A 17,225-nucleotide genomic window follows, 5' to 3' on the forward strand; every position below is an offset into this window, starting at 1 on the left:
AAGCACAAATCAGGCATGCAAATGGAAAGTATGAGAACAAACCAAATAGAAAATCAAGATGTGGAAAACACAAAATTATAAATGACAAATGTAGGGATAGGATTAATATAATTAAACAATAGTAATTTAAAGACTACTAATCCTATCCCTACATTTGTCAAGAGGGGCGCCTGGGTGGCTCAGTCGGTTAAGCATCCGACTTCGGCTCAGGCCATGATCTCGCAGTCCGTGAGTTCGAGCCCCACATCAGACTCTGTGCTGACAGCTCAGAGCCTGGAGCCTGTTTCTGATTCTGTGTCTCCCTCTCTCTCTGACCCTCCCCCATTCATGCTGTCTCTCCCTGTCTCAAAAATAAATAAACGTTAAAAAAAAATTTTTTTTTAAATAAAGACTACAGAAGAAGAGATCTATGAATTTGAATGAAAAGGTAATAAAATACTACAAACTGTAAAGAAAGTATATTAAAAACTGAAAATAATGAAAGGTGATTCAGTGACTTGAGGGATGATATTTGGAGGTCTAACATAAGAGCTCATCTTTGAACTGCTATATCCATGTTAGCTTAATGGTAATATGCTTAAATAACCTATAGGCTACTATAGGGTGTCCAGTTTTAAATATGAAAATCTAACATAAAACATATCTATGTTGCAAGTAATTTAGAAAGGGGTTTAAGGAGGTCTACCTGGTTTGGAGACAATAGAATTAACTCACGGCAGCCATAGGCTGAATAATCATTTAGGAAGATGGATCACACAGTGCTAAGGGTTTCAAATATGGAATATGTCATCATATAAGAATTTAACTCTTGATATCTCAATCTATAAATTATTAATTTTGTTCTACAACAGGGGATGATTTTACCATTACATATGAGTGCAGTCTCCTAGATGTATATGTATATATTTCTTATTTAAAAAAATCAAAAGCAACCATACTTAAATATTTAATATTGCCTTTTTAAGCCTCATCAAATACATGGATAACTGCAGAGATCCAATGCGTTTTATAATCATCTTTGATTTCTTACATTTTTAAACAAAATTTGTTTTTTGAAATATCTATCATTTTTGTCAACTATCAAATGCTATTGTTTTAAATTCCACAAACTTTAAAATTTTGTTGTCCTTTCAGATTTGTTTTGTTTAGCGTATGTCCATCAGAGTAGCATTATGTTTTCTATATAGTTTTTCAAAATATATTCTCATTGTTTGATAATTGAGGACTAAACTGAAAATGTATAACTGGTATAATGCTACAGTTTTGAACATCATTAGGAAAGAAATCCAACTGGCATTTATCAAGGTCTTCCCTGTGTCAGACACTGTATTCAAGTCTTGACCTGATCCTGAGGATCATGTTATTATTATCAACTTGCCACAAGAGAAATTTCAGGCTACAAAGTTCGAACAGAGTCAAGCAGCCAATAAGTGACAAAATAAGAATATAAATTCCAAAGATCATACTTTTACCTCTGGAACACTTTTTAGGAGGAAAGTGGGAAGCCAGAAGTGACTTTGCCTTAAGGTTTTACAATCAGTTACCAAAGCATGCTCTTTTTGTTGTATGAAGTTAAACCCGTTTACTGGGTTCTTTTTGTCTATACCATTACCTGGGGGATTAGGGTGACTATCTTTTTTCCTCAAACTAACTTTTAGATAAATATAAACATTTTGCTGTTTTTTTTTAGGGTATACATCTTCTCCATGATGGTTTTCAAAATCTATAAGCTCAAAAGCATACAGGGGATAGAAGCATATAACACCAAAATACTTGAAAACTTAGATTTAGCTCAAGGTGATCAAGTCAGTGTTAATTTAGAATCAGCACTTAGGTCCAGAAATGTAAAGTTATTTTTCCAAATGAACAAAGAATATTTAGGTTACAGCTGAGAAAAACTATTCATAAAATTTTCTTACATATTTCCATCTTTTGTGTTCCTTTTTTTTTCTTACACTATCTCACAAATCAAAAGAAATATCCAATGGTGTATTTCTTCATAAATATTCCCTACCTGTAGTGATGTCAAAATATATTGCAAAAAATAGATTCAAAGGTCATATAAATTTTGTAAATGCTGTCTCTAACAAAATCAAATGAATTTATTTAGGAAAGATCCTAAGTCTTTAAAATGCTCATATGGATTGTGATCCTTTGAACCATACACAAAAAGCAGGTCTCCCATGTTTATTTGATAAATCACTCTTGTGGTGGTTGGTCTTTTAAACTATTGTTTCAGGCAACAAACTTTGTATTTTCTGAATGGGTCTATTGATTTTAATCTATAGGCTAAAGTCAACTTTCCTTTAGAAAAGAAATTGAAACAAGCAGAGTACTTCTATATATCACTCATAGGAAAAATTATTTTATATACATTACTCTCATTTAATCTGCTCAACACTTTGTCATATATTATGCCTCCATTCAACATCTGAATAACAAAGACTTATTTGCTGTTAGCATATGATATGGCAAAATGTACTTCTGCCTCATCACCACCTCCTCTAAAAAAAAGTAGACATGTTCTAAAGCCAAATGAAGTAAAAAGGTATTCAATCAAACAAACAAAGGCTGAGCTGAGCCCCATTAGCAGTATGAGAGTAGCAATAGCAGGCCCCAGTTGGTCCTGATCACTGGTCCATTCCTACCCTTAGTCACTTTCGAGATAAACTAAAGACAGCCTTGGTATTTAGATCATCCTCATTGTATCGACTTCCCTTGTCTGTCCAGAGAAGTCCCCACAAAAAGAAGTAACACAGGCACTCTGGCTGACTTTCTGTTTCAGTAGATGTGTGTGTTTGCTGTCTTAGTTCTAATTTCTCATTTCCCTAAATATTCATCTTTCATCCAAATTTTTTCCTTTCTGCAAAGAAAAAAGTTACTGTAATTTTATAGGAGCTGGAAATAAAGCTTCTTGGAGGTGCTCTGAAAGATAAACATCCGGTTGTTTCTGTATTGTGGGGGTGAAGCCGGAGGTGTTTCAGATAACATTTGACCTCATCTTCTCTGAAGGTATGTTCTGGATTGCTAATCAGACTGAGGGGTTTGAGGACTATACTATACAGCACAGAAGGAGCTGTGGCCACTTGAAAAGGAAGACCAGCACTAAGACCTGGAAGAATTCAAAAAGAAGATTGAGAAGCAGCAGGAAGAGAAGCTTCTTCAAGTTGCCTGGCAGCGCTTCTGAAGTGAGGTCTCCAGGTGTTTGAATCCTGTCTCCTCCACAAAATAACACAAACTCAGTTCCTTGTTAAAAAAGGGGTGTGGTTAGTATGGCAGAGGAGTAGGGGGACCCGGATTTCCCACATTCCTCAACTACAGCTGTACTGAGGCCAGAACACTTAGAACATCCAGGAATAAAGTCTTCAGAGTGACAGAAAATGCTCCATGGGTGAATAGAGACAGTTTGGTGGGACAGAGGTGTGTGTTTGTAGATTGGGAGAGATAAAACTGTGGGCAGTATAGTCACGGAGGGGGGGACCTCCTTCTGGGAAGAGACAAAATGGAAAGAAAGAGGCCATGCAAGTGTGGTATTGTATGTGGACAAGAGAAAAACCTCTCTGGACCATGGACTAGGGAACCAGAAATATGGAGAGACCCATTTTCTGCTTGGAAATGGCCTTGGGAGCTGAAGATCTGAGTTTTCAGGGGTGTGCGACTTCCTCCAGACCAAGCCACTGCCATGTGTGTGCACCTGGTGAGGAGGGAGCCAGCCCTGGGGATCACTAGCAACCTTGGGGGTGCCCTGAGAGAAAACAGTCCCTTCAGTCCAGTACTGTGGGAAGAGGGTTTATTGCTGCCCCCCACCCCCCGCCAAGGACAAAAGACCCTGCAGGCACCAGCCAGAGGCCCTTTGTCAGCTGGGCAGAGTGGCACTACCCCAGAACGTGGTCCCCGCTGTGCTGTGCAGGATCCTTTAAGACATCGGGTTTTCAATCATAGCCGAGTGAGACAGGAAACCTACAGGAGAAAACAGGCAACAATGTCTCTGACCTCAGTCTCAGCAACTTCTTACTTGACAGGTCTCCAAAGGCAAGGGAAATAAAAGCAAAAATGAACTATTGGGATCTTATCAAAATAAAGAGCTTCTCCCAGCAAAGGAAACAATCAACAAAACTAAAAGACAACTGATGGAATGGGAGAAGATATTTGCAAATGATGTATCAGATAAAGGGTTAGTATGCAAAATCTATAGGGAAGTTATAAAACTCAACACCCAGAAAAGAAATAATCCAGTGAAGAAATGGGCAGGAGACATGAATAGACACTTTTCCAAAGAAGACACACAGGGGGCAAACAGACATGAAAAAATGCTCAACATTGCTCATCATCAAGGAAATATAAATCGGAACCGCACTGAGATACCACCTCACATCGGTCAGAGTGGCTAAAATTAACAACTCAGGAAACAACAGATTTTGGCGAGGATATGGAGAAATGGAAACCATCTTGTTGATGGGAATGCAAACAGGTGCAGCCGCTCTGGAAAACGGAGTTTCCTCAAAAAAATTAAAAATATAATTACCCTACGACCCAGCAATAGCACTACTAGGAATTTATCCAAAGGATGTAGGAGTGTTGATTTGTAGGGCACATGTACCCCAGTATTTATAGCAGTGCTATCAAAAATAGCCAAATTATGGAAAGAGCCCAAATATTCATCAATTGATGAATGGGTAAAGAAGATGTACTATTTATACAATGGAATATTACTTGGTGATGAAAAAGAATGAAATTCTTCCATTTGCAACAATGTGGATGGAACTGGAAGGTACTATGTTAAATGAAATAAGTCAGTCAGAGAAAGACAGACATCATAAGATTTCACTCATAAGTGGAATTTGAGAAACTTAACAGAAGACCATAGGGAAAAGGAAGGAAAAATAATTTAGAAATAGAGGGGGAGGCAAACCATAAGAGACTCTTAAATACAGAGAGCAAACTGAGGGTTGATGGAGATTGGGGTTGAGGGTGGGGAAAATGGGTGATGGGCACTGAGGAGGGCACTTGGGGTGAGCCGTGGGTGTTGTATGTATGTGATGAATCATGGGAATCTACTCCTGAAGCCAAGACTACACTGTATGTTAACTAACTTCACAATTTTTTTTTTAAAAAGGATTGTTTCTTACTATTAAGTTTTTAGAGATGCTAATATATTGTGGACACAAATTTACTGTCAGATATATGGTTTGTAAAAATTTACTTTCAACCTAGTTTCATATGACTTTCAAGGAACAGTTTTTAATTTAGATGAGACCCAGTTTATATATTTTATTATTTTATAAATACTGCTTTCTGAATGTTTAAAAAATTTTTGTGTGTATAGAGATTGATCTGCTATCTCCAAACTTGCTTACTGCCTTTAGTAGCATTTCTTCAGATTCTGTAGAATTTTCTATATAGACTTGTATGTGAACACAGGCAGTTCATATGTTTAGTAAGTGCATACATGTTAAGTATTTTTCTGTCCACTTTATTAAATGATCTTCTCTATCCCTGGTAATTTATTTTACTCCAAAATTTACTTGATCTGATATTAATACAGCACTCTATCTTTGTTTTAATTAGTGTTAGAATGGTGTTATCGTTTTATATTCATTACTTTTAACCTATTTTTCAACAATCTCACAATTTTTGCCATTTATATTGAGTGTTTTGACCTTTTACATTTAAAATAATTATTGATATTATTTGGCTTAAACTTAGCAAAATCTTGTTTTTTTAATGTTTGATGCTTTTTTCATTTCTTATTCTTTTCATTAATTATGAATGAAATCTCTTACATATTATTTTTAACTATAATATTTTTGTGATTGTTGTACAGTTTATAGTATAATATGTAACTTATCAGTCTGTTTTCATGTGAGAGTATACCACTTCATATATCATATAAGAACCATAGAGAACACTTTCACTCTTTCTTTCCCTTGCCTTATTTTTATAATACATTTTACTTCTAGGTGTTATAAAAATCATATCTTTATTATTTTATTCTTTAAATAGTCAATTACTGTATAGAGACATTTATAGAAAAAAAATCCTTATGCTTACCCACATGCATACTACTTTCTCTGCTTTTCAATTTGTTGTACAGGTCCAGATTTTCATCAAGCATTACTCTCCTAATGCCTGAAGGACTTCTTTTAACATTTCTTCTAGTGTACTTGCATTGCTAATTATAATTATTTTTTTGTTTTCGTTTTTTATATGTGTGAAAAGCCTTTATTTTGAGTCAAAAAGTATGTAAAATGGCTATATTATTTTAGTTTGACGAGAAGTCTGCTGTCACCATTAATTTTTTTCCTACTTAGCAATGTGTCTTCATTTCCTCGCTGTTTTTTTAGATTTTCATTTTAATAACTCATTTTAACAATTTGGTTATAAAGTAACTCGGTGGACTTTTTTGTGTTTATTATATTGGTATTTACTGAGTTTCTTGGGTTTGTCAATTAATAGTTACTGTCAAAGTTAGAAATTTTTCAACTTATTTTTTTCATATTCTTTGTCCCTCTCCTTTCTGCCTGCTATTTCTCCCTTCTCCTTTAGAGACTCCAATTACACGTACATTAATTTCTTGAGGTTTTCCCACAGCTCACTGATTGGTCTGTCATTTACTTTGGTGTTTCTTTTCTTTTCTTTTCTTTTTTTTTTTTCTTGTGTTTCATTGTGGATAGTTTGTTTTGTTGAGTCTTCAAGTTGCCTAATCTTTTTTTTACAGTGTATAAAATTCTATTAATGTTTCAAAACCTACATTGTATTTTTCATCTCTAGAGATTTGAGTCTTTCTAAAATTTCCCATGCCTCTTTTTTAGCATAATTTTCCCTATAGTTTTTGAATATATTAAGAAGTAACAGAATCATAACTATGGTTTAATGTTTTTGTCTACCAATTCATTAAGGTGTACCATTTTGTACTCTATTCAATATAATATTATTCTCAAGTCAAATTTTCCTGCTTCTTTGCATGACTGGCAGCTTTTACTAGATGCTAGAAATTGTGTATTTAACCTTGTTGTTGGATTTTATAAATTTATTATTTATTAATATTCCTATTCACATTCTTGAGACTTATTTGGGGACACAGTTAAGATACTTGAAAACAGTTTCTTCCAACTGAGCTTCAATTTTAAGTTTTGTTACAGGGAACTAGAGCAACTTATGGTATAAGGTAAATTTTGTTCTACTAAATAAGGTATAGTTTTCTGAAGACTCTACCCAATGTTCTGTTTTATGAAACTTTCTAGTCTGACTGGTAAATTTACACAAATTCCCAGACCCGTGTAAACTTCAGAAATTATTCCCTCTGCCCTTTTTTGTAGATTAATTTACTGTCTCAGTTTGCTCACACATATGGCAATGAATACTTATTGAAATAAATATCAAAGGGAAGCTTCTGCATAACTTTGGAGCTCTCTTTTTCTGTATTTTAATTTTTTTTCTTTTTTTTACAATTTTCTGCCCTGTTAACATTACCCATTTTGAGCCCACTCCCTGGGCTCCAAGTTTGTTCTCTACAACTTAGAGAGACTTCAGTGTTTTTCCTCATTCCTTCTTCCTATGATATAACCTGAGAGCTTTCTTTTGGAAGCAAGCTGAGGCAATTGTTGGGCTCACATTTTTTTTCCCTTCTCTTGGGCGCTGTTTTGAGCCTTTGGTTCAAATTCTAAAAAAACTTGTTTCATTTCACTTAGTCAGTTTTTGTTTTTTTAAGAGGGGGAAACTAATTTCTATTACTTCGTGTTGTCTGGAAGAGGAAGTTCTATCAATGGATATTTGATAATTGTTTTCTAGAGTTACTCTATGTATTTTGATGGGAGAAAAGGAAAAGATACAGAAACCATGCCCTAACATCCTTCTTCCCAGAATTTACTCTTACATTCCATTCGAGATGATTAGCTTTGTGTATCTGTGTAATCTATAATTTGCACACTGTAAACTATTCCAAAGTGAAAGTTTGAGTTACTTTTCTCTTTTCCATAGTCATTTATAGCATGCCTAGATATTTACATATCTTCACATGAATTCCTTCCAGATTTTATCCTTACTTTCACTCTATGTCTAGTTTATAAATTAATTCCTTCCAGTAGAGAATTTGTAATCTCAAATTGTGTGCTTCAGCAAAATGCTATTTATTTAGAAAATACCAAGATCTTGGTATTGTTTTCTACACTTGCCACACTGAAAGGTACACTTTGAGTGAATTTTCTTTGTTCATTTTTTTTTTTTCACTTTTTGGTGTTATTGGATTGATAACCTGTAATTTTCAATTTATCTTTCATCTTTGATTTGAATTAAGAATGCTACATAAGGCAACATGGATGGAACTGGAGAGTGTTATGCTAAGTGAAATAAGCCATACAGAGAAAGACAGATACCATATGGTTTCACTCTTATGTGGATCCTGAGAAACTTAACAGAAACCCATGGGGGAGGGGAAGGAAAAAAGAAAAAAAGAGGTTAGAGTGGAAGAGAGCCAAAGCATAAGAGACTGTTAAAAACTGAGAACAAACTGAGGGTTGATGGGGGGTGGGAGGGAGGGGAGGGTGGGTGATGGGTATTAAGGAGGGCACCTTTTGGGATGAGCACTGGGTGTTGTATGGAAACCAATGTGACAATAAACTTCATATATTGAAAAAAAAAAGAATGCTACATAAGGTTGTTTTGTAATTTTAAAAAGTAAAATCAATTAATTTTTTTTCCCTACCCATCAGGGATATATCTTCTGGAGAGCAACATCAATTTTGAAGGAATAAGGTTAAAAAATAAATAAACAAATAAATAATGATTATGACCAGTGCAAATTTCCAAAAATAGTGTACCTTTTCTAGCGTAAAGTTAATTCCATAGCTATCTCAATTTAGAAGTTTACAAGCAGATCTTTTAAATCAGATTAGTAAAGTCCTATCACAACTCAAATTGCTAAATGAGGAAAATATTTTCACTAGTGTGTCTTTGTTTTTCTGGTCTGCTGACTAAAATTAACACCACTTCATAAAATAACCTACTAGAGATTATTAAACCCATAATATGTCTTAGAGCATTTGGATAGCTAAACTAAACATAGAAATGATTTCTTATTCTTTTCATTATATAATATTATTATTATTGTTGTTGTTGTTATTTTTAATGTAAACAAACTAGCAATGTGATAATCTATATACAGGGCATGCACATCAAAACAATTCCAGTCATGTGTTCAATAACATTTAACAAAAGCTGTTGATACTTTATATCATACTTTGTATGCCTAATTTCCTATTTTTTTTCAAGGACACAATCCCCTTATTTTAGTGAATCATTTTAAGTTATATAACTAAATAAATATACAACATACATATCATAACGTAAGAACTAATAAAGAACAAGGAATCTTAGTCTAAATTAATTCGATATATATATAAACGAGTTTCTTGTTAAATCTGAAAATGTTTTCCTACTTGGGTCTATACTCCACACACAAATATGTGTACACCACACACACACACACACACACACACACACACACACACCTTGAATAGGAAGCAAGAACTATAAGTTAAGTGGTTAGAAAGGAATATGTAAACAACAAAGTAATGATCTTTAATAATTACAGAGAATGGGAACCATTAAAAGCTACCTGCAGGGCAGTAACTGCATTAAATCACAGTCTTGGGGAATGTTTATCAATTTACAACTCACTCAATCACTTCTCTCTAAGGTGTATATTAATTTCATTTCCCTTGATCTATAATAATCTTTCAAAATAGAGAAAAGCATATGAGGAAAGAACTAAAACCTAAATAATAATTTCACATCAAATGACCAAAATATCGATATCTATTCTTCAAGTAATATTGAGATAAACATATGTAATATTTATTCTTTTGGTCATTCAGAATATGCTAGCACATCCTAAGCACTTGGAATACCCCAGTTATTAAATAATTTTTTGCTTTCTTAGATGATGCAGTGTAGGAAGGAAAACAGTGAATAAACAAATAAATTACAAACACTTTCAGATATAATAAATGCTAAAACTGGATATGAACAATTAATAACTCTAAACTAGAATTATTTACGGAAAATGTAAATTATGTAAATATTTATACACTTGTTGTGATTCTCTGGTTGTAATCTGATTCAGTACCTCTTGAAAAATTCTTGTTAATTCAAGAAATTTCAGTATAAGCTATTAAAATGCTACTACTTCAATCAAATTAAATTCAAAATAAATGTATATATATGTCCCTTTTCCTCACAATATAGTTGAATACAAAAGAAAAAAAATATTTCAGAATATTTCAATATTTTTCATCATTTTTTCTAAAGCTCCTGAAAGGATAGTTAGCTAAAATGTAACATCTTTCCAATGGAAAGGGGTCTCCTTCATGAAATGACTTGCGATTCTTGCACGATATTAACATTGATATGAGTGAGTTTATGGGGAAGTCACTGAATCAATTGTTTTGTGTTCAATATGTGAGTGAGCCTTAAGTGCTCCATTTTGTAAAATAATTCACATGTTTGGTTAGAGAGCTAGGAATATGGACTGGCTTTACTAACCATGTGAAGGCCTTGCCCCCACCCCCATCCCAGTCTATATTCTGAATTACTTTACTGAATCACTTAATTTATTTGTTTAGAACGTGGTATTAACGAGGTGAAGTAGTCACAGGATCAATACTGTTTTATTCAGTTAGGTTTGCTTAAGCAAAACAAAACAAAACAAAAAACTGGCCACAGAGTATATCCTTATCCAGAGAATGTTCTAAGCATGCTGGAGTTAACTTCTCTTTAGGTAGACAAAATTCCTGCTACCTAGGAAAATGTGACACTAGGTCATTCTCTCATTACATCAGTAGCAAACCACTGATATTTAGTTTTCCAAGTTCAGAAAGAGTTAATATTCATACCATCTTTTGAAATATGCCTACATATAATTAGTTTTCAATCCTTACTCCTTTACATTTTAGTATTTTTCTCCTATCCCATCAAGCCCATACTTAAACATGCTTGCAAATACACAAAAATCTATAGATTTTATCTTTACATAAACATTTGTTTTGTGATCTGAGTTATAGACTACCCCCTTGTGTTTTTTGTGCTATATAATTTATTTTTTCCTTATTCATCCAGGTTTTATTACTAGTCAAATTAATTTACAGAGATATTTTCATACCATTGTCTTTGAAGTCTATGTTACTTTTTAATTAATAAAAATCCACTTCATGTTTTAAAACAGTTTTAGGTTCACAGCAAAGTTGAGTGGAAGGTACAGAGATTTCCCATATAATCCTTGCTCCTGCACATATAGCACCTCCCCATGATCAGCATCCCTACAGGTTGGTACGTTCATTATAATTAATGAACCTACACTGACACATCATTGTCATCCAGTCTATGATTTACATTAGGGTTTACTCTTGGTGTTGTATATTCTATGGGATTAAGCTAATGTATAGTTTACATGTGTCCATCATTATAGGATCATACAGAATAATGTCACTACCCTAAAAAGCCCCTGTGTTCCACCTATTCATTCCTCCCTTCTCACTAACCCCTGGAAACCATTTATTTTTATTATCTCCAAAGTTTTGCCTCGACATCATATAGTTGAAATTATAAAGAATATAGCCTTTTCAGATTGACTTCTTTCACTTAGCATTATGCATTAAATTTTCCTCCATTTATTTTCATGGCTTGATAATTCATTTATTTTTAGTATTGAATGATAGTCCATCATTGGATGTACCATAAGTTATGTATGCATTCACCTACTGAAGGACATACTGTTTGCTTCCAAGTTTGGGCAATTATGAATAAAGCTGCTATACAACCTTTTGTGTGCAAGTTTTTTGTGAACAGAAATCTTCAATTCATTTGAGTAACTACTAAGGAGCACAATGGCTGGTACACATAGTAAGAATATGTTTAGTTTTATTAAAAAAAAAATTGCTAAGGGGCGCCTGGGTGGCGCAGTCGGTTAAGCGTCCGACTTCAGCCAGGTCATGATCTCGCGGTCCGTGAGTTCGAGCCCCGCGTCAGGCTCTGGGCTGATGGCTCGGAGCCTGGAGCCTGTTTCCGATTCTGTGTCTCCCTCTCTCTCTGCCCCTCCCCCGTTCATGCTCTGTCTCTCTCTGTCCCAAAAAATAAATTAAAAAAAACGTTGAAAAAAAAAAATTTAAAAAAAAAAATAAAAAAAAAATAAAAAAAAAATTGCTAAACTGACCAAATTGTGTGTATTATTTTGCATTCCTACCAGTTATAAATGAGAATTCCTGTTACTCTACATACTTGCTAGCATTTGGTGTTGCCCTTTTTCAGGTTTTGGCCTTTCTGATAGGTACAGAAAGAAAGGTCAAAGTTGATTTAATTTTCATGATTCTGATTACATAAGATGTGGAACATCTTTTCATATGCTAATTTTCCATCTCTATATCTTCTTTGCTGAGGTGTGTGATAAGATCTTTGGTCATTGTTTGACCTGGTTGTTCATTTTCTTATTGATGAATTTATTATTTATGTATTTATTTATTTATTTATTTAATGTTTATTTATTATATTTGAGAGAGAGAGGGTGCGAGCAGATGATGGACAGAGAGAGAAGGAGGGAGAGAGAATCCAAATCCAGGTGGGGCTCAAACTCACAAACTGTGAGATCATGACCTGAGATGAAGTCAGATGCTTAACTGACTGAGCCACCTAGGTGCCCCTCTTATTGATGAATTTAAAAAGTTCTTTGTATATTTTAGACACAACATCCCTATAGTAAAATAAATTAAATGAGATAATGTAGGTGAAATGAGTTTATAATTTGCAAAATGTTCTTTGAATGTAAGAAAATGTACAGGGGTGTCGGGTGGCTCAGTCAGTTAAGCGTCGGACTTCAGCTCAGGTCATGATCTCACAGTCTGTGAGTTGGAGCCCCGCGTCGGGCTCTGTGCTGACGGCTCAGAACCTGGAGCCGGTTTCGGATTCTGTGTCTTCCTCTCTCTCTGCCCCTCCCCTGCTTATGCTCTGTCTCTCTCTGTCTCAAAAATAAATAAAAACATTAATTTTTTTTTTGAAAAATGTACAGAAATCTAAACACAAAATACAATTCAGAGGTGATATTCTTTATAAAAAAAAAGTTATTGATTATTGTAAAGCATGATTTGTTATAAGATTCTAGTGAATGATGATCACCTAGATTGGTTTGGGAGAATTATTTTATTTACAGAATCTAATTTGCTCCATTTTAAAGAGAATTCCCCTTATATAGACTGATGCAGAAACTTATCTTTTTCATGAAGTGATGGAGGAACTCACCTTTATTCTCACATGATGATTTTTCCTCATACCATCTGAATAGATCCCTAGAGGTTTTTGCCATATATTTTAAAGCTTTGTATATGAAAACACTTTTATTATCAATGAACTTGGATTTTCTGAATAACTTAGGCAATTGATTATTTCTAAAGATCCTAGTGTACAGATTGTATATGGTGGCTTTATGTTAACGTCATCTATTTAATTAAGTCACAGTTCTAGGGTCAAAAAGTTTGGTCAATTTTATTCCTAATATTTTAATGATCTACCCTTATATGTTGGGCCAGACTGAATTTTAAAGTGATCTAGTTCTGTCATTAACTCTGCCAAAATCACTGACTCAGCCATTCTTCATTCCAGTGCTTTTGGTCACATATTCAGTTTTAAAGTGCTTAAACTTTTCCAACTCTTAAGTTGTAGGGAAGGACTATTACTGTCTCTAGTCATAACCTAATTCCTCCTGTTCATGACAGGGTCTGTTACCTATTTTAGACCATGTCTTTTCATCTAGGCTTGTAGGTATTTCTTATTTGGGTGCTATTTCTGACACTTCTTTTTCCTTCAGGGTATGATTTTAAATGAAAGTGATGATTTTTCAAACTTGCCTGTAAGTGGTGCCTGTCATGTACATGCTTAGGGCCATCCACTTTGTGGTTCCTGACATTTCTGGGGAAAATAAAAATTGTGATTTTTACAATTCTTAACTTGAAGTTTCTCCCAGTGTCTTTTTAGTTGTGGCACAACATGACTGTTATAGATGGAAAATACTATGGGGGAAGGTAATTAATATATATTGTGAATAATGTATTAGGTGTTAAATAAAGCATTGGCGTACATTATCACATTTAAATCCTAAGCCAGGACTCTTAGATTAATATTATTCTCTAATTTTATAGGTAAGGAAACAAAGACTTTTAACTTTCTCGTGGTAATATGGCTAAAAATTGCTGGAGCTTGTATTAATCCCAGGGTTATCTGACTCCCTTGTAACCTCTATGCTTATCTTGATCCACAGAAAATCTTACAATTATCTAATACTTTTAATTATAATTGACATACCATAAACTGAATATATTTAAAGTGCAAAGCTTGATAAGATTTATAATGTGAAGAAACCTTTGGAATCAGCAAGAAGTCAAGAAAATGAAGTACTCGCAATGTTTCCTCCATACCCCTTTGTAGTCCTTCCCTCCATCCCAACCCCTCAAACTCCAGATAACTTGTTTTCTATCACCATATATCATTTTGCATTTATAACAACTTCATTTAAATGAAATCAGATGATGTATACTCTGTTTAAAACATCTGACTTTCTTTACACAACATTATTCTTTTGAGATTCATCCATACTGATGTAGGTACCAATAGCTCATTTCTTTTTATTTTAGAGTAGTTTTCTATTACAAGGATACACTACAAGGATTTATTAATTAGCCTGTCTATTCATTCACAGATGTTTATTAATTCACATGTTATTTGGACACATGAGTTGTTTCTGTTACTGTTATTATTGTGACTGTTACTTACAGAACTACTTTGAACATCCATGTACAACTCTGTATAAGTATCTGTTTTCATTGATGGGCAGTGATATCTAGAAATAAAATTACTAAATCATATGACAGATAACTGTTAATTATTTTAGGAAACTGCAAACTATTTATTCAAAGTGATTATATATTTGACATTTCCAGTAGTAGTATATGAGAGGTCCAGTCATTTCAAATCTTTGCCAACACTCAGTATGGTTAGTCTTTTTAATTTAGCCAGTTCAATATGTGTGTAAGTGATAACTTGTGCTATTAGTTTGTATTTCCCTAATGACTGATGATGTTGAAAATCTTTTCATGTGGTTATCTCAATTCCTGTATCTTCTTTGGTAAAGTATCTTTCAAAACGTTTGCTCATTTATTTACTAGCTTGTATGTTTTCTTATTATTGAGTTTAAAGATTGTCTATAAGTTTTGCATAGAAGTATTTTCTCTTAATTGGTGGCTTGCTTTTCATTTTCTTACCAGTGTCTTGAAAAGTGGAAGTTTTTAATTTGGATAAAGTTCAGTTTGTTGTTTAATCTATCAGTCTATCTTTATACCAATATCAAATTGTCTTCATTATTACAGCTTTATAATTAAGCTAGGAATAAAACTAGATAGTGATAGTCTTTCCTTTGTTTTTCTTTTCTGGATTTGTTTTGAAATGTGAAGAAATGATTAGGGTGAGCCTGAAGATCTAGCACAGGGAATGACTCACTTTGAGGAATGTTGTAAGAGTTAGACCTTTTTTAATCCACTTATCAAAATTGTTTAAAAGTTCAAATCAAATTGAGTTATCCTGTAATTTCAAACCTTGGAGAGGTAAAATTCCATAAAGTTCATTCATTCAGACGAAAGCACCCAGATCTAAAATTTCCCTTGGCTTCTCCAATAGTGAGATCCATTAGCCAGATCTCATTTCAATTCTCAGTCAGCTCAAGAAAACCAAATGATTCAGGTTTCTATTCAGATTCAGTGATCTCACAGCCATACCATGCCAGCCACCTATGCAATGTTGACATTTTAAACAAACAAAAGTGTCAAAAGCTGAAGCATATAATGGCAGACAGGTTACCTTTGAGCCAAGAGGTATTTATGCACTTTACACTGACTCTGGTTTCCAGTGTCCTGACACAGACTGTTCATTGGTCTGCCACATAAAATTAAGTGCATCTTGGTGAAGTGTGTTTAAAGGAGCTAATATGAATTTCAAAGGGTCCCAAATGAAGTACAGAGGAATTTAATTCTTAGGTATTGTGGAGAAGTACCAGATGCATAATTATTAAGTAGTCATAATGTCTGCTCCACATGATTAAAAACAATAGAGTAATGACCCAGTTCAATACTTTGGTTTTAAGAATGTAGTCAAACCAGGGGTGTCTGGGTAGCTCAGTCGATTAAGCATCCATGAAACTCTTGGTTTTGGCTCAGGCCATGATCTCACAGTTTCATGAGTTTGAGCCCTATGTCAGGCTCTGTGCTGGCAGTATGGGACGTGCTTGGGATTCTCTCTCTCTCCCTTTCTGTTGGTCCTTCCCTGACTCATGCTGTCTCTGTGTCTCTCAAAATATATAAATAAATAAGCCTAAAAAAAAAAAGGAGTATAGTCAAACTCTTGGGTACTCATTTTCTTTGTGTTGTCTATGACTAGAGCCATATGATTATACTTAATAATATGAATCATATGTTAAAACTCCTCATTTCATGTGTAACATAGTGCCCTTATTATTTTAATGAAGATTATATTTTGAGTAAGTTATTCCAGTGTAGCTGAGTAGCTATTATCATTACCTGCTTTTCATAATTAGCCATAGCATAGGGTAAATGCTCTCTAACAGAATATTCCACATACAAAAGTATGTGTCATCTTATTTTGGGGCCATAGTAACCTGAAAAAATTTTTGAAGAGAAGCAGAATTCCAGAGGAGATAATTGAAGTAAAATTTATTGAATCTCATTGTTCATTAATTTATTGTCCTCACTGTTCATTAATTTAGATTTATTTTTACCTCTAACAATACATTCAGAACTGTTTTTCTTTTAAAAATATCTATCAATATTTTCTTTAAAATGAAAGAAATGAAAGAAATGAAAATCTACACTTTTTAAAAAATGTAAATTAAGAAGCCTGTATGTATATTTTCCATTTATTACATATAATCTACATATCAATTATACTGTTATCCTTTAAATGCTGAACAAGAACCATGAAACATCATAGGGTCTTGATTTAGTCTTAAATATTCAGATTAACTGCTTTGGATATAAATCAAACTTTGCTAAAATGCCTGAAAAAAAATGCAGGCCAACTAGTGAGCATTGCATTTGACCTCTTTCTCCTCTTCCCATGGAAAAAGGAATTTATTGGTCAGGAAAAAGGATTTTATAATATTATACTAATACTGA

Source organism: Panthera tigris, chromosome D4 (assembly GCF_018350195.1).
Source record: "Panthera tigris isolate Pti1 chromosome D4, P.tigris_Pti1_mat1.1, whole genome shotgun sequence".
In the NCBI taxonomy this organism is placed as follows: domain Eukaryota; kingdom Metazoa; phylum Chordata; class Mammalia; order Carnivora; family Felidae; genus Panthera; species Panthera tigris.